Genomic DNA, 18,900 nt, shown 5'->3' on the forward strand with positions numbered 1-18,900 from the left:
ACATCCTTTGCATTTTAATAGGCTGTAAATTGCAGGTGCCTGGTCTGTTTAAGGTCATATACTCATTGAGTATAGCAATACTCAATGAGTACGAAATACGATGTAGTTAGCAAACTACATCGTAAAATATAGCGAGGAAGTGTCCGTTGAGTCCTAATGTAACTATAAAAGATAAAAGTGTCGAAGTGTGCCCGTACCTATAGTACCTATACCTACTATGCGGGCCAAATACTGGCACATGATAAAGTAGGTAGTATGTAGGCAGTAGTCCTTGTAGAGTCCAAAGTACAGCGAAGTATAGTACAAGTAGAGCGCATTTGTTCAAGTTAAGTATCTTAACCGTTCACTTTACCATAAGTTGTGCTGGAGAATCTTCTTGTAGGTGATATAGGGAAGGAACCTAATTTTACTTGGTCAAGTATCTACCTACCTAAGAGTACAATATGTGTTCGTTCTAGTCGGGGTTGGTTCAGTGAGTGTGTCAGTGATGGTGATGCAGTTACAGGTGTATGAGTATGCAAGGCGTTGCATCGCTGTGGTAGAGATGGGGCGGAAAGCGGGAACGCTTGGCGTGAGTGCCTCGCGCGGGCAGCAGCATACGCGCGGGCTGCGACGAGGGCGTCGTGCGGTCGATGAGCCCGGGTAGAGGGCAGCACGGAGCCGCGGAGTGTGGGGAGCCCCTCGGCCCCGCATCTCTACGTCGGTCGCCCCGTTTCCTTGCGCATACTGTAGAGTCGCGCCGCGCGCTCACTAATGCGTCATACCGCCTCCCGAGTTAACGCGTATCCGTACGCCCCGCGACGGCACTTCGCGCGCGCCATGTGAACTTCTGTGTTAACTTGTATCATAAATAATTATTGAAGTAATGCACATTGCAAAAATGTTCGAGTCCGTGCGATCGACGTGCTCTTTTGCGATGATAATTTGGACACGATGGACAGTGCGAAAGGTGGCCGTGCCCGAGACGTCGGAGCGGTTCACGAGGTCGGCGCACGTGTTCGCCCCGAATTCGGGTAAGTTTTGAGATGGCTTATTTTAAGTGTGATTCGCTAGTGTGGTCGGTCGATGTTCGAGATGTCGGGCGATCGGGCGCGTTATTTTAGCTGCGGCTGCGGGCCCCGGCGCCGGGCGCCCGGAATGCGGCCTCCGCCCCGCCGCGCGCTGCCGGCGCCGAGCGCGCCGCGCGTAGCGTAATAAATAAAGGCGGGGCACCGCTGCGTGCGCGCGCACCCTCCCGCGCCCTCGGGTCATTGACTCCGCCGACCGCCGCGGCGGCCGTGGCCGCGGACCACGCCGAAGACAACAGCCCTCGGCAGCGGCTCTACCACGCACTTGGCCTCGGAGCGCTCGGCAGGGCCTCGGTATTTCCAATGTCAATGCCGTTAGATAACTACGCCGTACGCGTCGCCGCAGCGGAAGTGCTTCACCCCGCGTGCGTGAGACATCTCGATGACGACATCGCTCAGTTAAGTACTTGTCATACTGCAGAGAGTTCATTGACCCCGGTGTTCACACCTGGCCTTATTGAGACGAGTCCCTTACATTATTGTGAATAGCGATCTTTTTACAGAACCGGTTTTTAGCGAGCGTGCAATATTTCGAAACATTGATCTGCCCTCTGACATAGCAATTCCTTTATTTACAACCTAAATCATTATCTTACTTACTTATCTTACGAATACCAGCGTAGCTCTATCTGATGTCTTAATTTCTCTGGATACTTACATAATATGAGCGAAAATTCGTAGGTAGGTGGGTAGGTACTCGTACATTGCTCATTTGATCAAATCAATGGGCCCATGATCAAGTTTGGTTTTGGTCAAAACGATGTAGAAATCTGCACTCGTATAAATAGTGACTACAAAAGCCAGCAAATTCCGTTATATTTTATAATACGGCAAAGCCCGCTTCATGAAACTAAAAATAAAGCGTGAACTTCCCGGTTGAATGGCGTCGCCGGCGCGACGAGCGCGGGGAGTGGCAGGCAGCCATTGCCCTCGCCCGGTTTGTTTACAACTCGGCATCGGGACGAGGCGCTGGGCCCTGTGCGCCCGCGATACGGTGCACTATGCACTGGCGCCAGGCCTGGCGTACCCTGCGCTCGCGCCATCTGCGCGCGCATTATTCAAATAAACCGCCACCGACAGATAGAATCGCTGCATAAAAACGAGCGGCCCGACCGCCAGGTGCGACGCGACCCTCGCTGCGTCTAGTCTTAGGTCAGTTATTGCCAGGATACGATGCACTCGGAGAACCCGCGAGTCGTGCTAACGCCCGCTCGCATCGAGCCGATCTTTTGAATTAGCGACTCCCTTGTCTTATTATACTCATGTGCTCTAACATCTTTACATTTTCCATGTCATTCATACAACTTTAGCTGATCCAATTTATAACAACTTATTTTCAAAACGACTTCTACTAAAGATGTGAAATATGAGAATAGTCTTTGAATCGCTAAAGAGTCAAATGTTCAGAATCTTTTGGGAAAAGATGTGGCAGTGTTCATTTCATCCTGCGTCATTTCAACAAAATGAGGGTTTGAAGTTTTGAACGCACTGACGGGGGCATAGACAGTAGGCACATTGCTAGAGTTTTATCTTTCGCAGGAATTATTATTATCAGAGGGGTGCTGGTTGGGCAACAAGTTGCGGGTCAGTAAAAAATTGCGCGCGCATGTTGGAGCGAGAAACGAGTCATCGGTCTCTCTCTTTCCCAATGAGAGCGAGAAAAACGAGTTGCCAATTCTGAACGATTATAACTGCCAACAATTAGGCACCTAATAGTGTTGTTAAATTGCCTCTTTGGTCGCCATTACACCTGTAAATTTTACTCCCATAAGTTGCTTAGGTAATTTACTTACGATTTTGCTCATGTAAATACGCTTATAAGAATGTAATTTATCGTAAACTCTTACAACTTATGGAAGATGAAAAGTTTCAGATCGAATTTGCTCACGGAATTCTTTCTCGACATATTAAAGAGACACGATAAGTTGAGAACTTACGAAATGGAAAATTGTAACTTTTAAATACTTAAGGCTTTTTTCCTTACGGCTGATACTAGCTGTGTAATGTGAATGTTATGAATAACATATATCTACCCATCCTCAACCAAATGTATGTATGTAGGTACGTCGTAAGAACGAGAGTCGATCCTGGGCAGGATCTTAGACCAAAACATTACATCAGAAAAGTTACTTTGAATTAAGTTCCGACCTAAAAAGATTAGAGTTAATAATAATAATAATTGTTCGAAGCTGAGAAGCAATGATTCTTGAGAAAAAAGAATGTAGGTCTCTAATGTGGAACGGACTTCCTGCTATGTAGTTTCTAGAACTGAAGCAAACCGCATTAAAATGCTAATTTTTATCTGAACATTTTTTATAATAGTGCTTACTAACATGACAAGTAATAATTGCTCATTCAAAAAGATGCAAATCTTCAATACGTATGCTCCATCTTGTTCTTTACTTAGCCGTTCTAAAAAATACTTAGAGCACGTAAAGCCATTTTGATCAACGTCTGATTTTTTGCTTGAGTACGGCAAATGTTCATTGGGCATGCTACATTCTGTTCTTTCCTCAGCCTTTCTAAGAACTATATACTTTGATATAAAGCTGTTAGTCTTGCACCCTATTTCTCGTACGGCAAATGTTCATATGGTATGCTACATCTTGTTCGTTAGAAAAGCTGATTGTCTTGCACCTGATCTCTCGCCGGAGTACGAACATATCAGACTGCCGCCCCATGACTGAGAGTGAGGGAATAGAGAGTGCACTTGTTGTGTATATTTGCGGACTTGTACATTATCATACCCGCTGCGTTGTTGGCTAGTCTTTATTGAGATAAGCCGCCGTGGTCGATATTCGGTCAGGAGACATTTCTTTAGGTCGGGCTAAGTCATAGCATGATCTCTGGCTCGCATATAGTTCTAATGATGACAAGACCGGAAATCGCAGCTGAAATGGCTGAAACAGTAAGCGGCGCGAGTATGCCTCTCTTATCGAGAGTTACATTTTTGTTCCGTTTGCCGTGGAGACCCTGAGGCCGTAAGTCTTAGTGCTGAAAAATTTTGCGAGACATTTTGCTGTGATTAAGAGCTTCATTGGGTGACAGACGGGCTGGCTCATTTTTTGCGCAACGGATCAACCTGGCTGTCCAGCGCGGGAATGCAGCCAGCATTCTTGGCACCATTCCACGCGGGCATGATTTGTATAGCAAGTAGCTAAGGCTAGCTTTAAGTTTTATTGTAATCTAAAAACTGAAGTTCTTTAAATACTAAGCGTGATTGACTTTCTAGATCATCAGTTAGGTTTAGGCCGATTTTCGGGACATCACGGGCTCTAGTATAATATGGCATCTCTCAGCTGCTATTCGGTATGATGAGTATCGTAGGATATAAACCGCGAATGCAGGCCTCGTGTGAAGTGGGGTGTAACGAAGCCTCTGCTAACACACGCAATGCCAGGCATGTGAAAGAAAGCGCTCTCGGTCTCGCGCACTACTGACTCGCAGCCTATATCAGGGTTGTTCCAACCGTCTGTAGCAACGTCTGGATCCGTATCCTCTATCTGATTCACTTGAACCGTTGTGAAACTTGCATCTCCTCAGATGCAAGTTGTTAGTGGAAAAGTTACTCTAGGGTCTGCCTAAGTGCGGACTTCTCAGAAGACGCTCATCCTACCTTTATCACAGACTAGCTGACCAGGTTCACTTGAGTGGAATTCTTGGAAATAGGCGCAAAGGATAGAACTCTCAAAAATCCTGAAACACTTACATTACCTACTTCATTATTTTTGTCACAAAGCCCAAATACGAATATTCATAGATATGTAGGTATAACTTAAAAATAACGGATATTCATCTCATATTTAACCCTCTTGGGAGGGGGCTTAAAAAAATTCTGGAACACGTATTTCTTATTTTCTGAACAAATTCCAAATACAAATTTTTACAAGGTTTATCTGAAAAATGACGCAATTTCATAGAAACTTACATCCCCTTTTTAGCCCCTCTAAGGATGGAATTTCCAAAAATTATATCTTAGTTCATAAAGGCTGGAAAAGGACCTGCATTTAGGCGAGTCAGTTAGTCGGTCATAACAAGTATTTTTATATGTGTAATTTATTTTCGTCTTCGTACATGTTTCATTAATTAACTTGAAAAGTTCACTAGGGCATCTGGTATTTTGGTATCGCAAGTTAGTGAGAAAAAGCTAATATTACAAAACCAAAATAAGTCAGGTCAAGTTATTTCCGTTTCTTCTGGTCATAAATTGACACAATTCGAGGCTTATGCGAAGCGGTCGATGTCTAGTGAGAACCATGGAAAACAATAAAAGGAAACAGAGTACTATAATAACTTTTGTGAGAACTCAATTTCAACCAATTAGTCTCATTCATAGCGACCTCTTTCCGTGTAGGTTGTATTGTAGTAATTGTTACCTGGATTCTACTGTCTATGCTTGTTACATAGAATCTAACGAAAGCTTATAGTGACTTTTAACGTTATTAGGGTTCCTTATCTCAAGAGGAAAAAAGGAACCCTTATAGGATTACTTTGTTGCCTCTCTGTCTGTCTGTGAAGAAACCTATAGGGCACTTCCCGTTGACCTAGAATCATGAAGTTTGGCAAGTGGGTAGGTATATACTTTATTGCAGCACAAAACACAAATGACAGGTTACAAAAAAGGTTTTGGTTTTGCCGTAATCGGATAAAAAATGTACGAAAAATAGAGATCGTTGTACGAAAGTGAAGCTAAATAAAAGTGTTTAAAAATTACTCGGTTAGTGAGTCAAGCTCATTAGCGTTAGTTAAAACTGTAATAATCAATTATATGGACATTAACGCTCACTTCATAAAGTGTCCATTGCGGATATGACGTCATCATTGTTGCTGTTCATTGCAGACGTAGGTATTTGACTGATTTAATAAAAAGTAATGCGTGTTGAAGATCGGCATGAATATGTTAGGTTATTTATTTATTTATATTTCTCCTTCCACTTCCAATAGGTACAGGTATTAGGTACTAGGTAGGTATTACCTTTCATTAAAATATGTTATACCGGAAAATTGCTTGCAGTATTATGACTGCTTTTGAATGTTGTATTAGTATGAAGATTTGTCCGCTGCTTTCTTTTCATTAAAATTTATTTTTGCACATCTGATCTATTTAACTTCCAAATATTTTCAGTAGCCTTGCGTTTTGGCACATATTATATACATATTATTGTTTTATGATGCATGTAGATATTATAAAGCATTAAACTTACTAGTAGGTACGTACTTATTGTTAACGTAAATTTACTGTATAGTCTAGTGTATAATCCGTACAACAAGTGTAAATTAAAAATTTATAACATCCCCGACAAGTGAAAGTTACAGTAACTAGAAAAGAGTTACAACTTACAAACGGCTGAACCGATTTTCTTAGATTATAGACCACTCTCGATCAAGCCATCTTTCAAACAAAAAAAAAAATCGGTTCATTAGTTTAGGAGCCACGATGTCACAGACAGATACACAGATACACACGTCAAACTTATAACACCCCTCTTTTTGGGTCGGGGGTTAAAAAGACTTCTCACGCGTCATTTTAACTTTATGTGTCAAATGTCATGTCAAAAGTACGATTTCAGTCCTTATTTTTAAGGTGAACCGTACTTTTGACATTACAGTTGACCCATAGAGTTGAAATGGCGCGTGAGAAGTTATTCTGTACGGATTATACACAAGATTTTACAGTAAAGACAGTAAGTACGTACATACTAGTAAGTTTTGTCTTAAAGTCATAGTTCCCTCGGTGTTGTAAAGTATCATTAATATTAACTTGAGCGCGATTATACGTGACTTGGAGTCTTATGGTCGCATTTGAATGAATAAGGTTTGAATGCAGTACTTACCGATCGTGTGAGCAATGCGACTGTATTTTTATCGTACTGCGGAAGGGTAGTGTTCAGTAGTTTATATATATGTATAGTCCTATATATACCTATCTATGTGCTTTCGGTTTACTGATTCCCTCTGCCATAATATCTCAGTCAGATTATATATATTATAAACTTATACTTACTTCAAAAACTATTTAATATTGACAGCGACTTCTACGTACCTAGTACGCATTAGATGTATTATTTAGAACAAGAATCATGTTCTGATAAGCTCTAAGCGTGTCGCTGAGTTGTTTAAGCGAAAATTAAACTAAATTGGCCGATTTTTTTAATCGCCAAATAAAATTTAGCTGACAAATCAATCTGACGTTTTCAGAATACCTACTTACCTACATAACAAATCTAACAATTTATGCAGCGTCCCAAATAAGTTCCCAATAGGTAGAGCTCTCAAGTAGCGCAATTTTAGACATACTTTTCTACAATTTTTAATATAGTAGGTACGGCCTATTTACACCAACTCTACTATAGACATAAATCTTCTCAGATAATTTGGTCTATTCATCGGTGAAAATCGTAAATCCATAGAGTTTCTGAGATTAGCACGAGCAAGAAAATTGAGCTGAGCGTTTTATAAAAGTAGTGATCAAGTAGGTATGCTGGAAGGAATTGAGCGTTCAGTTGCGCGGTTGATAGGTACATTTGTTATGGATGCAAGGGTCCAAAAAACCAGACGAAGAGGCACGCGGTGCGCAGCCAACATGCCGTTACACCAAGTAGAGCGGGTCTGCACGCAATTAACATGGCCGACGTGACCGCGAACACATCGAGTCCACTGTCGTCCGACTCCTCCGAGTAACGGTTATTTACCCTCGGTATCGCAACAACACGTATCCGCCTAACTATTTGGCATTCCGATAAGTACGAAGAAATCGATTGTGGGCAATAAGTAGGTAATACGTAAGTACTCACTTCCTAATAACCGAAAGTGTAAAAAATATCGCTTTCGTTACTCCCGTAGTACGGAACTGCTACAGTAGATTTAAAAGATTACGTATTTTGTTTTAAAAGAAAATCGGAACCCTTATAGGATCACTTTGTTGTCTGTCTGTCTGTCCGTCCTGTCAAGAAAACCTATACGGTACTTCCCGTTGACCTAGAATCATGAAATTTGGCAGGTAAGTAGGTCTTATAGCACAAGTAAAGGAATAAATCTGAAAACCGTGAATTAAAAAAAATTAAGATGTGTTTCAATTTTTAAAGATAACTATATCAAGTGGGGTATCATAATATGAAAGAACTTTATCTGTACATTCTAAAACAGATTTTTATTTATTTTTGTGCATAATAGTTTTTGATTTATGGTGCATAATGTAGGGAAAAATACCCGAGTACGGAACCCTTGGTGCGCGACTGTCTAACTCGCACTTGGCCGGTTTTTTAATTAGGTGTGTCCTACGTCGACTTTTTATTAAGAAAATAATTCCCAGCGCACACTTGTTATGTTTAAAAAAATCCGATTAAGTAATATAGGCCATGGTAGCATGTAGTCAACACCGTTTTAGTACGCTCTATGCACTTTTCCGCACCACATATCATTCGTTTAGAAAGAACAAATCTGTCATTGACAAAAAATTGGTCTTGCACCATTTCCTATAGTAGGTACCTATTTATTACAAACTTATTTCATAACATCTTTAACAGTCGGACTTGCTTCATTGACAAAGAATTTCATGGTCCATTTGTTCTAAGAACCTTGTGCTCTTTCCAAAGAAGTAGTAATCCATCTTCATCTTTCCAGGCATCTATTTTATGCTGCAACCTCCACATGGTGGTTCAGTGGAAAATTTATTTACATTCCGATTTGTTTTTCCCTATGATATTATTGTTTTGGGTAGTGGAAATAAAAAGCTAAATTCACCTACTTATGAATGTCTAAAATTTAAAGGAGTTGAAAGCCTATCTCACCGATTCAGATGCAATGTGGTTTGGCTAAATTAATAAGGCAAGAAGTTGACATTGTCAATATTCTTTGTACCCTAAAAGTCAAGTTTTTTTTACGTAAACGCGCAGGTATACGGGACCCTTAAATAGCCATCTTTCGATGGGCACAAAAAGTGTCCATTTACGCAACAGATTTTCTCCTCTCTTTTGTGTTTGCGGCATCGAGTTAGAATTTAGACATAGAGCAGGAGACATACATCAGGCGCAACGTCAACAAAGCAAAAGTTTGGAACTATTGAATGTATAGAACTATTTAATATAAAGAATGTATAAAAATTACAGTGCGAGTTGCGTCATTATGATAAAAAAACCGGTCAAGTGCGAGTCAGACTCGCGCACCGCGGGTTCCGTACTCGGGTATTTTTTCGTCATTTTGCACGATAATAAAAAACTATTATGTATAAAACTAAATGAAAAATTGTTTTAGAATAAAAAATAAGATAAAGCCCTTTCATATGATACCCTACTGGGTATAGTTATCCTACTTTGAAAATTAAAACACATTTTAATTTAAACAAAGTTCAAAGTAGGTTCTGGGTTTTTCTGTTAATAAATTATCAGTACTACTCTGAAGTTATGAAGTTGGCGGTATGTCACTGTGATGCCTCGGAGATTCACTTGATCTCTCTCTGGTCGTGTCGGATTTCTGTCCAGAGAGAACACCTGTGTTTGCGCACACACCCTAATATCTCCCACGCAGTTGGCTAATCTCTATAGAAATTGACGCCGCGCCCAAAATTCGGTCGGGAGCAGCTTATTATTACTTATAAACAAAATAAAAGCCGGTTCAGTGCCAACTTACTGAATGAAAAAGTCGTAACTGGTGAAATTCTACCAAAGTTAGGTTTGGTCAACGAAGTATATTAATAAGTAGTCAGTTGAAATCACTCACAGAAAGTCACGTGGGCTGATTGGGGAGTGAGACAGAACACGTTAACTTGCTAGTGTGTGAGAGCATTAGTCAAAATCGAAATCATTTATTAAAATTGTGTAGGTATTACTGTTTTGATTGTCAATTGTTGAATTTGTAAGATAATGATGTATTATGTAGTCTTATTAACTTGTCTACTTCGGAAAAATACTTGATTTAATGTTGACTTACTAATCGGAGGGTAATTTAGACGTTCACCATTTTACCACCGAACCGCAAGACGTCGGGCGAGTTTCCATCCTTATGCCGTCGACATTCCATCTACACGTACGAAACGTTTTGCGTCTTCATTCCTCATACGCATGGCTACGGTTTGGAATACTCTTCCGCGATCTGTGTTTCCTACCAATTACAATCCGGGTATCTTTAAAACAAGAGTGAATAGGCACCTTCTAGGTAAATGCCTTCCATCTTAGACCACATCATCACTTTCCATCAGGTGTGATTGTGGTCAAGCGCTTGCCTATAGTGAATAAAAAAAAAAACGTTGGCCTCATATTCAGGGGATCAAAACATAAACTTATATTCTGTAGTTTTACGATGATTCTAGCTAACTATTCACTGAATCAACTTAGATTGATTTTAAGTTCAAAATTTACACTCAGGAGAGCACCAGTTCTCTGTGTCATATTTTTCATTGCTGAGGGTTGTGTTCCCTTTCCATTGATCACTATAGGTTTTCTTGTGGTAACAATGCGATTATCCTTTGACATTCCTCCTCTAGTAACAATACAACTCTTTGGTTTGCAGACTGACATAAACACACACCATTTAACCAACTGGTTTAGCGCTCAGTGGTCATGAAGTACAATCAATAATAATAATATTTCGTGTTTCATAAAAATGCTAAGATAATTTTGTGAAATTATGCTTTGTGCTGTTTGTATTCACTCGTTCAATATTTATCACTTAAGGGTAAATTAGAAATTCGAAAGGAGGTACCTACCTACCTGCTACAAAACCTTGAAATACCTCATTTTTTGTGGTTTCAATAGATTTTGTAGGTTCGGATGCAAAAAGTTTAGAAATATGTTGTTTTATTAATATATCTCACTGGTGCAGTGGTGCGCTGTGGGCTTATAAGTGGGAGGTTCCGGATTTGATTCTCAACAATATGCGAATTTATAATTTACTAATATTAGTAGTTTTTGAGTTGCCGCCAAGCGTTTTAGCTGTTTAATAAAACTGTCGCACCCCTTTGAGGTTAGAACGTTTGCATTTTAGACTGCATTGCCACTTACCACCAGATTAAGGCCTAACTTATCATCGAAAAAAAGTATTCTTATATATATGTATATAAGACCTGCTTGTTTGTTCGCAGAACCATCGAAACCCGAATGTAAGAGGCGCAGTGAAGACAGAAATCAATACCTCATCGCACACTCACAGCTTTCGAGGAAGCAATGCATTGAAAGTGGCTTTAAAATCTTTCTGTGCGTCAGTTCACGGTAAGTTGTTCTATTTTACATCATTATATGTTTTTCTATGGCTGCTTGACATACTGCTTCCTTTGTTTATGTACAACAATGATCAATAGATCAACCCACCGTCGCGTTGATATACTACAGAGAGAAGGGGTTTGGCCATAGTCTACCGCGCTGGCCAAGTGTGCATTGGCAGACTTCACACACCTTTGATAACATTATGAAGAACTCCCAGACATTCACGATGTTTTCCTTCAGCGTTAAAGCAAGTGCAATATTTAATTGCTGAAAATGCGCATAACTCCGAAAGGTTAGAGGTGCGTGCCTGGGATCGAATCCTCGACCTGCCGAAAAGAAGGCCGACGTCCTAACCACTAGGCTTACAACAATGATAATATGTAGTAAATGCCTAAGTAAAAATAAGTAGACACCCTACATACATACCTAAAATCAAGGTTTAAAACTACGACACTTGGATCACATTATTTTGTAGAGCGCAATCTCTTACTCATTAATCTACCGATCACGAATTTTATCTATATGCCATGTAAGTAATATGAACGCATTTGATGTGCAAAGAAAGCACGGGTCTGTGATAATTGAGAAAGAGCCTCGATAGCTCAACGGTTGAGAAGCGGACTGAATTCCGAAAGGTCGGCGGTTCAAACCCCACCCCGTGCACTATTGTCGTACTCACTTATGGCACAAGCTTTACGCTTAATTGTAGGGGAAAGGGAAGTAGTAGTCATGCTAATCATAGCGTGGCTAATATTCTTTAAAAAAAAATCATGATTCTAGGTCAACGGGAAGTACCCTATAGGTTTCTTGACAGACACGATGGACGGACAGACAGACAGACAGACAACAAAGTGATCCTATAAGGGTTCCGTTTTTCCATTTGAGGTACGGAACCCTAAAAATGCACTACTTTACTCGAAGTGGAATATTTGAAAATGAGTGAGGGGTGGAATTTCCAAAAACCCTGAATCACGTACCTAATTCTTCACTTTTTCCCGAAAGCCCAGCCAAGGCACCACAAGACCGTGGCGTGTGGATTGTGGAAGTCCCTACAAGAGACTTATGTCCAGCTGTGGAAGTCCCTACAAGAGACTTATGTCCAGCTGTGGAAGTCCCTACAAGAGACTTATGTCCAGCTGTGGACGTCAATCTGTTGAGAATGATGATGATGAGATTGTAAATGTTTTGAAGAACTGTTAGAAATTCGGAATGATACGATTGCACGAACACGCTGGCGTTTCTGTTTATAATTTTTGGGAAGGTGCCAGCCGGGTAGCTCATCCGATAACCGCGTACAATCAACCACCTAGCAACCATCGCCTTGTTAACATCGGCACTGTTTATTTTTTTTGTCGTCTATATTTGACGCTTACGTTGTCTATTTTGTTTTTAACCCCCGACCCAAAAAGAGGGAGGGTGTTATAAGTTTTATGTGTGTATCTGTGTATCTGTCTGTGGCATCGTAGCTCCTAAACGAATGAACCGATTTTAATTTTTTTTTTGTTTGAAAGGTGGCTTGACCGAGAGTGTTCTTAGCTATAATCCAAGAAAATCGGTTCAGCTGTTTGAAAGTTATCAGCTCTTTTCTAGTTACTGTAACCTTCACTTGTCGGATGTGTTATAAATTTTTAATTTACACATGTTAAATATAAGACAAAAAAATTATACGTACCAATGCAGTTAAAATTTATAGAATCAGTCTATAAGCTCCGTGGCGGAGTGAACTCGAGTTTGATTCTGTAGGTCGATTCTGTAAAATCCACATCAATCATTAATACCTACGTACAATCGCAATTGTTGTTATTCGCTGCATTTATGTTATTCTTCCATTACCGACCCAATTCATTCAGTACCAACTCCTTCCATTTGATCGGATCCAAAGGTGGGCGGTTCGACTTGTGGACGATCCCAAACTTACCGGCTCGTTGGAAAACCTGGAGCACCGCAGAGACGTAAACTCTCTTTGCGTGGTTTATTCCCTTTATAATGGGGAGTGCTATGAAGAGCTGTTTGACCACAGTATTTTTCTACAACCGCACTGCACGTTACCGCAAGCAATTTCACACTCACCACTTGGGTGCCTGGTGCACTTCGACCGCCCGTTCTGCCGTCCTAACAAAGAGTGCAATAAGTCGAGTTTTTGGGCAAATTGACTTAAGACCATATCCGTAATCAGGAAAATGAGCTCTATATTTTCGCCTTGGATGTCTTTTTTGTATCTTCAGTAGTTTCGGTTCTGTTGGTTATCAAAACTGCAATATGTAATATTACGATTTGTAAGTAGCTAATCATAACCGCGAATATCTCGAAAGTAGTCGAAACCTAGTTATTGCTCTCTTCGTTAGGACGGCAGCGTTGTACCAGATACTTTTTTTCACGCGCGTGCAAACTGTGGAATCAATTCCCACCGGTGGTGTTCCCACTAGATGTTATTCAAGGGGCGGTCCAACAAATTCCTGAAAGGTTGAAAACGCATCGGGGTACCAAATGGTGCTGCAAATGTTCATGTTTACCACTTTGTACGTGAATTTGTAAATTACAGCTTTCTAGTACTAATAGTCTCTGAGCTAAGACGCGAACGGACGGACAGGGCGAAACTATAACGACTCCTTGTTTACTACGAAATCCTAAAAATGCTCTCTAAGAAACTGTGCCATCTTTCAATAGAGAACGACATCATTGATCGCTATATACCAAGCTATTGCTAATTGTCAGCCCGCTATGCTACGAAACTAGAGCTTAACGGTGTACTACCTACATTTTACAAACACATTGCAGCGTGGCGTGTACACTTAACGTGCCCCAAGCTCTACATATCTAAAATTACTACTTTCAGTTTCATTCATAATCATACATAACTGCCGACATTCATGAACGGATTATTATATCACACACAAACAGACTCATTCAAATGGACACCTTTAGAAATGCATGAAAAATCAGTATTCAAATGCACAATAGAAATTGAAATCGTTCTGCATTGATTCAAAATAAGTTTTTGAACTTTTACATAGAAATCATATTTTTGTATTAACACCCCCGACAAAAAAGAATATCAGCGTTCTAAAAACGAATAATATTCCCCTTTCCCCTCCAAGTAAGCGTAAAACTTGTGCTAGGAGTAGGTACGACAATGGTGCAACGGGTGGGGTTTGAATCGGCGACCTTTCGGAATTCAGTCCCCTCCTCAACCGTTGAGCTATTGAGGCACTAAAACCTTTCTTAGATTTGATACAACTGAAAATTTGAAATGAATTTGAAAACAGAATTATATTGTTTTCTAGTTTTCAACCATTTAGTGATATACTTTTTTAACAAAATTAGCACAATCAAGTGCACTTTTGGGCATAATTTTGTGCATGCATTGGAAAACAGTTGGCAACACTGCTCATAGTGCGTTTTTGATGTCATATCAGTCGTGTTCAAAGAAAGTAAAGTAATTTGTAACCACCAGCCATGTTGATAAATCATGACGCTGCAGGACTGCGTTTATGATAAGAGAGGCATGACGTGCGTACCGGAGTCGTTTTCACGTATACATTTCAGCGAATTTTCACACGATTCTATCTTTTAGATACTTGTACCATGACCGCGTGATTATGATAACATTATTGATTTTATTCACTCTATTTAGTGTTAATTCGACACAGTTGGCGAGGCAAGGCAACGCGACGACGCGGCGAGGAATAAATCCGAAAACCGTGAATTTGTGGTTGCATCTTTAAAAAAAATTTAAAATGTGTTTCATTTTTCAAAGTTAGGTAACTATACCAAGTGGGGTATCGTTATCGTCATTAGTATTATTTACTATTAGGTATTTTGGTTTTTAGTTTCGTGTTCCAGGATTTTCAAGTTTGTAATAAAAGTCTATCTTTTGGAAGTTATATCCATGAAAATTGGTATTTGGGATTTCGGAAAACGTTGTAGAAGTACGGATTTTTTGAAATTTAAGAGGGCTCTCTCCGTCACTCGTTTCCACTCGTTTCATACAATCGTAGTTCCAGTTTCATTTGAATATTAAGCAACCAAAATCCATGAAATTTTGCAGACATATTCTACAAACTAATATCTATGTCTGTGGTTTTCCAGATTTCTGTTAAAATATTCGGTTTCATAGTTACGCGGTCTTAAAAATTTTCATACAAATCTTTGAGCCCCTGTAATTTTAAAACTACATATTTTTAGAAAAATCTAAAACACCACAGACACAGATATTAGTTTCTAGAATATGTCTGCAAAATTTCATGAACTTTGGTTGCTTAATATTCAAATGAAATTGGAACTACGATTGTATGAAACGAGTGGAAACGAGTGACGGAGAGAGCCCTGTTAAGAATAAGATTTTCGAAATTCAAATTATTTACTCGAGTGAAGCCAGAGCGGGTCAGTTATGTTAAATATGAATTATCTGGTACTCATTTATCGTTTGTTCAACGTAGCAGAATTCGATATCGTTGGGAAGGTCATGGAGAGTGGCTGGCTTCTGCGTCACACGCCCGCTGCATAACTACTATCATTCCAACGCACATTTCCACGGCAAAACCAAAAAGGAAGGGTTATGACTTTAAGCTGTCTATGTATGTAAGCATATTATAGTAGTTATGTTTTTTTATAGTATTTAAATAATTACATAATATTTTCCACCGTAATGCCTGAACTTCTGAGTGGATTTTAAGGAATCAGGTGTGGACGTAGGCTCTCTACATTTTGTACGAGCAAAATCCGACGGATATGACGGATGTTAGATAAAACAGTGCGGATCTCTGTTTTTTAGGGTTCCGTACCTCAAAAGGAAAATCGGAACCCTTGAGTGTAAATTAAAAATTTATAACACCCCCGACAAGTGAAGGTTACAGTAACTAGAAAAGAGCTGATAACTTTCAAACGGCTGAACCGATTTTCTTCGATTATAGCTAAGAGCACTCGATCAAGCCACCTTTCAAACAAAATAAACTTTAAATCGGTTTATTATTTTAGGAGCTACGATGCCACAGACAGATACACAGATACACACGTCAAACTTATAACACCCCTCTTTTTGGGTCGGGGGTTAAAAAGTTAGGAGTACACTTCTAACTTTCTTGCAACCAAGACAAAAAACAAGTATATAATAAAAGGAGAATCTGGTTGTCGTAGAAACCCTGCTGGGTGTAGGAACTTGATATTTTACGCTCTAGGGCTACTTCCCTTACATACTACATGCTTTTGTTTACAACATAGTTTTCCGAATTCAGAACATTATACCTACCTTCCCACGTGAAGTGTTTTACCAGCAATCAGTGACTCAAGAAAACGATGCAATCCGATACGAGCGCAAAAACCGCATACGATCTTTATAATCTCGCGTATTAATCTCAACGGACGGGGAAGTTGAATGGCGTTGTCGGGGCTTAAAAACAAGTGCCGTTGAACCCGGGCGAATGCATTGGGGGCCGTTAGCTTAACCGAGGTCAGGGCGAATCGCCGCCGAACGCTGAAACGCACTGAACGCGCGCTAGAAAACTACAACGTGTTCTAAAGTGCATTTCATCGAATAGTACCTATGGCTTTATGTTGGCTCCCCTGTCTGTTGGGTGGTCATTGGCACCATATAGGCATGAGAAGACGCAGATTTTATTTTCATTTGATTTCATTCATTCAGGAAAATCAAATGAAAATAAATAAAATCTGCGTCCTCTTATGCAAATATGGTGCCAATGACTTGGACAGACAGGGGAGGAGAGGGACAGGGAACATAATGCCATAGGTACTATTTGATGAAACGCACTATACACGTCTCACTGAAGATGCAGTCCAAGAATTTGAATGAAATCAGTGTGAACCGTGGGCAGGAGCTTGAAGCCACCTGCCGCGTTCCTACTCTCTATTCGCGGAAAGAAGTTAGTATAGCGCTCTGTCCGTTACGTAATCTCATGCAAATGATAGAGACAAAAATCTCAGTTTGAGTCGCACAAATGAAATTATGTTTTCTAATTGAATTTCGAATGTTTTTAGGGTTCCGTACCTCAAAAGGAAAAACGGAACCCTTATAGTATCACTTTGTTGTCTCTCTGTCTACTTGTCTCTCTGTCTGTCTGTCTATCCGTCCGTCCGTCCGCCGTAAAGAAAACCCGGGTCGGGTACTTCCCGTTGACCTAGAATCATGAAATTTGGCAGGTAGGTAGGTCTCATAGCACAAGTAAAGTTGATAAATCCGGTATCATATGAAAGGGCTGTACCTGTACATTCTAAAACAGATTTTCATTTATTTTTATGCATAATGCATGTTTTACCGTACAAAATGTCGGAAAAATTACCCGACTACGGAATCCGTAGTGCGCGAGTCTGACTCGCACTTGGCCGGTTGTACATAAACTTTTCGCTGGTAGAGGCTTCGTATTAAATAATATTAACTAATCATTTGCGCGATTCAGTCATCGCTCGGTACCAACGAATGGCAATCGTCTGAACCACGCGTGCGCGTCTCGATCGATTTCTAAATTTGTGAACCTTTTCTTGGATATCTATTTCAACAATATTTATCATACAATTACCAACCGTATTGCAAGCGACGAAAACATGTTTCAGATTGTTCCGGCACTAAACAGGTTGGTGCCTAAGACGTGAATGTGATTATTATGATTATGCACTACACTGATTTTACTACGACTCTCGTTAAATCGATATATTATCGACTCAATAAAAGATTTTTTCCTGAGTGACTGCCTGACAGATTTCGTACCTACAGCCCAAATTGCTGGATCTAGAGATTTTTGGAGGGTGAGTTTATAGAGGGGTGAAAATGCACACTAAGAAAGGATTTTGGAAATCAAGGCGTTCAAAAAGGGTCAAATTTCCAACAAAAATCCTTAATTTTACAGACACCATTAGCGCTAGAGAGTGGATATTTTGAATGTTGATTCCCAGGAAAAATAAACCTACACGTGTTTCAAGGTTTTTCGAAATTTTCAAAATTGAAAGTTCAGAGCCAGTAAGTATTTCATCAAACAAACGCAGAATACGTGTCAGAAACTAATTCCATATGGGTACATTTTTTCACGATTTAGTAACAATGTGCTAAATGTTCGTGCGTAGGTACATGGAATTTGGATGGTGTCATTGATTAGGAATAATCTAAGGCAAAGTACAATGACACGGTTAGACTGATGAGAGCATTGACCGTGAGAGGCGTGGCAATAATATGTAGGTATCTATCACCTACCTATATTTATTTAAAAACTAGCGGTTGCTTACGACTTTGTGCACATTGAATTTCTATTTTAGGCCAAAGTAATGATTATCATCATCATCAATAACCTAGACGTCCACTGATGGACATAGGTCTCTTGTAGGCACTTCCAAATACCACGGTCTTGCGCCGCTTGAATCCAGCGGCTCTGTGCTACTCGCCTGATGTCGTCCATCCACCGAGTTGGGGGTCTTCCAACGCTGCGTTTTCCGGTGCGAGGTCGCCATTCCAGCACTTTGGGACCCCAATATGACAAATAGCAAAACGGGACCCAAAGGGAATAGCTAGAATTCAATTTAACAATATTTGTAGTAAACTAACTAGAATAATATAATATATTTGTAACTAAAACAAGTGCGTTTTCAAATTTTGCATGCCCCGCAGTATGACGGATTGTAGACTTACA

General features: G+C 40.1%; 1 long non-coding RNA gene across 2 annotated transcripts in view; it reads left to right on the forward strand.

Annotated features, from left to right (window-relative positions):
* The first annotated feature begins 603 nt into the window (after positions 1 to 603).
* The window catches only part of LOC123880538, a 50,736-nt gene continuing 32,439 nt past the window's right edge, over positions 604 to 18,900 (forward strand). For both annotated transcript variants that reach the window (XR_006799279.1, XR_006799280.1), the window contains exons 1-2: positions 604 to 1,013; positions 11,146 to 11,272. This is a non-coding gene — a long non-coding RNA (uncharacterized LOC123880538). The remainder of the gene's footprint in view (positions 1,014 to 11,145; positions 11,273 to 18,900) is intronic.

The sequence above is a fragment of the Maniola jurtina genome, chromosome Z (assembly GCF_905333055.1).
Source record: "Maniola jurtina chromosome Z, ilManJurt1.1, whole genome shotgun sequence".
NCBI lineage: Eukaryota > Metazoa > Arthropoda > Insecta > Lepidoptera > Nymphalidae > Maniola > Maniola jurtina.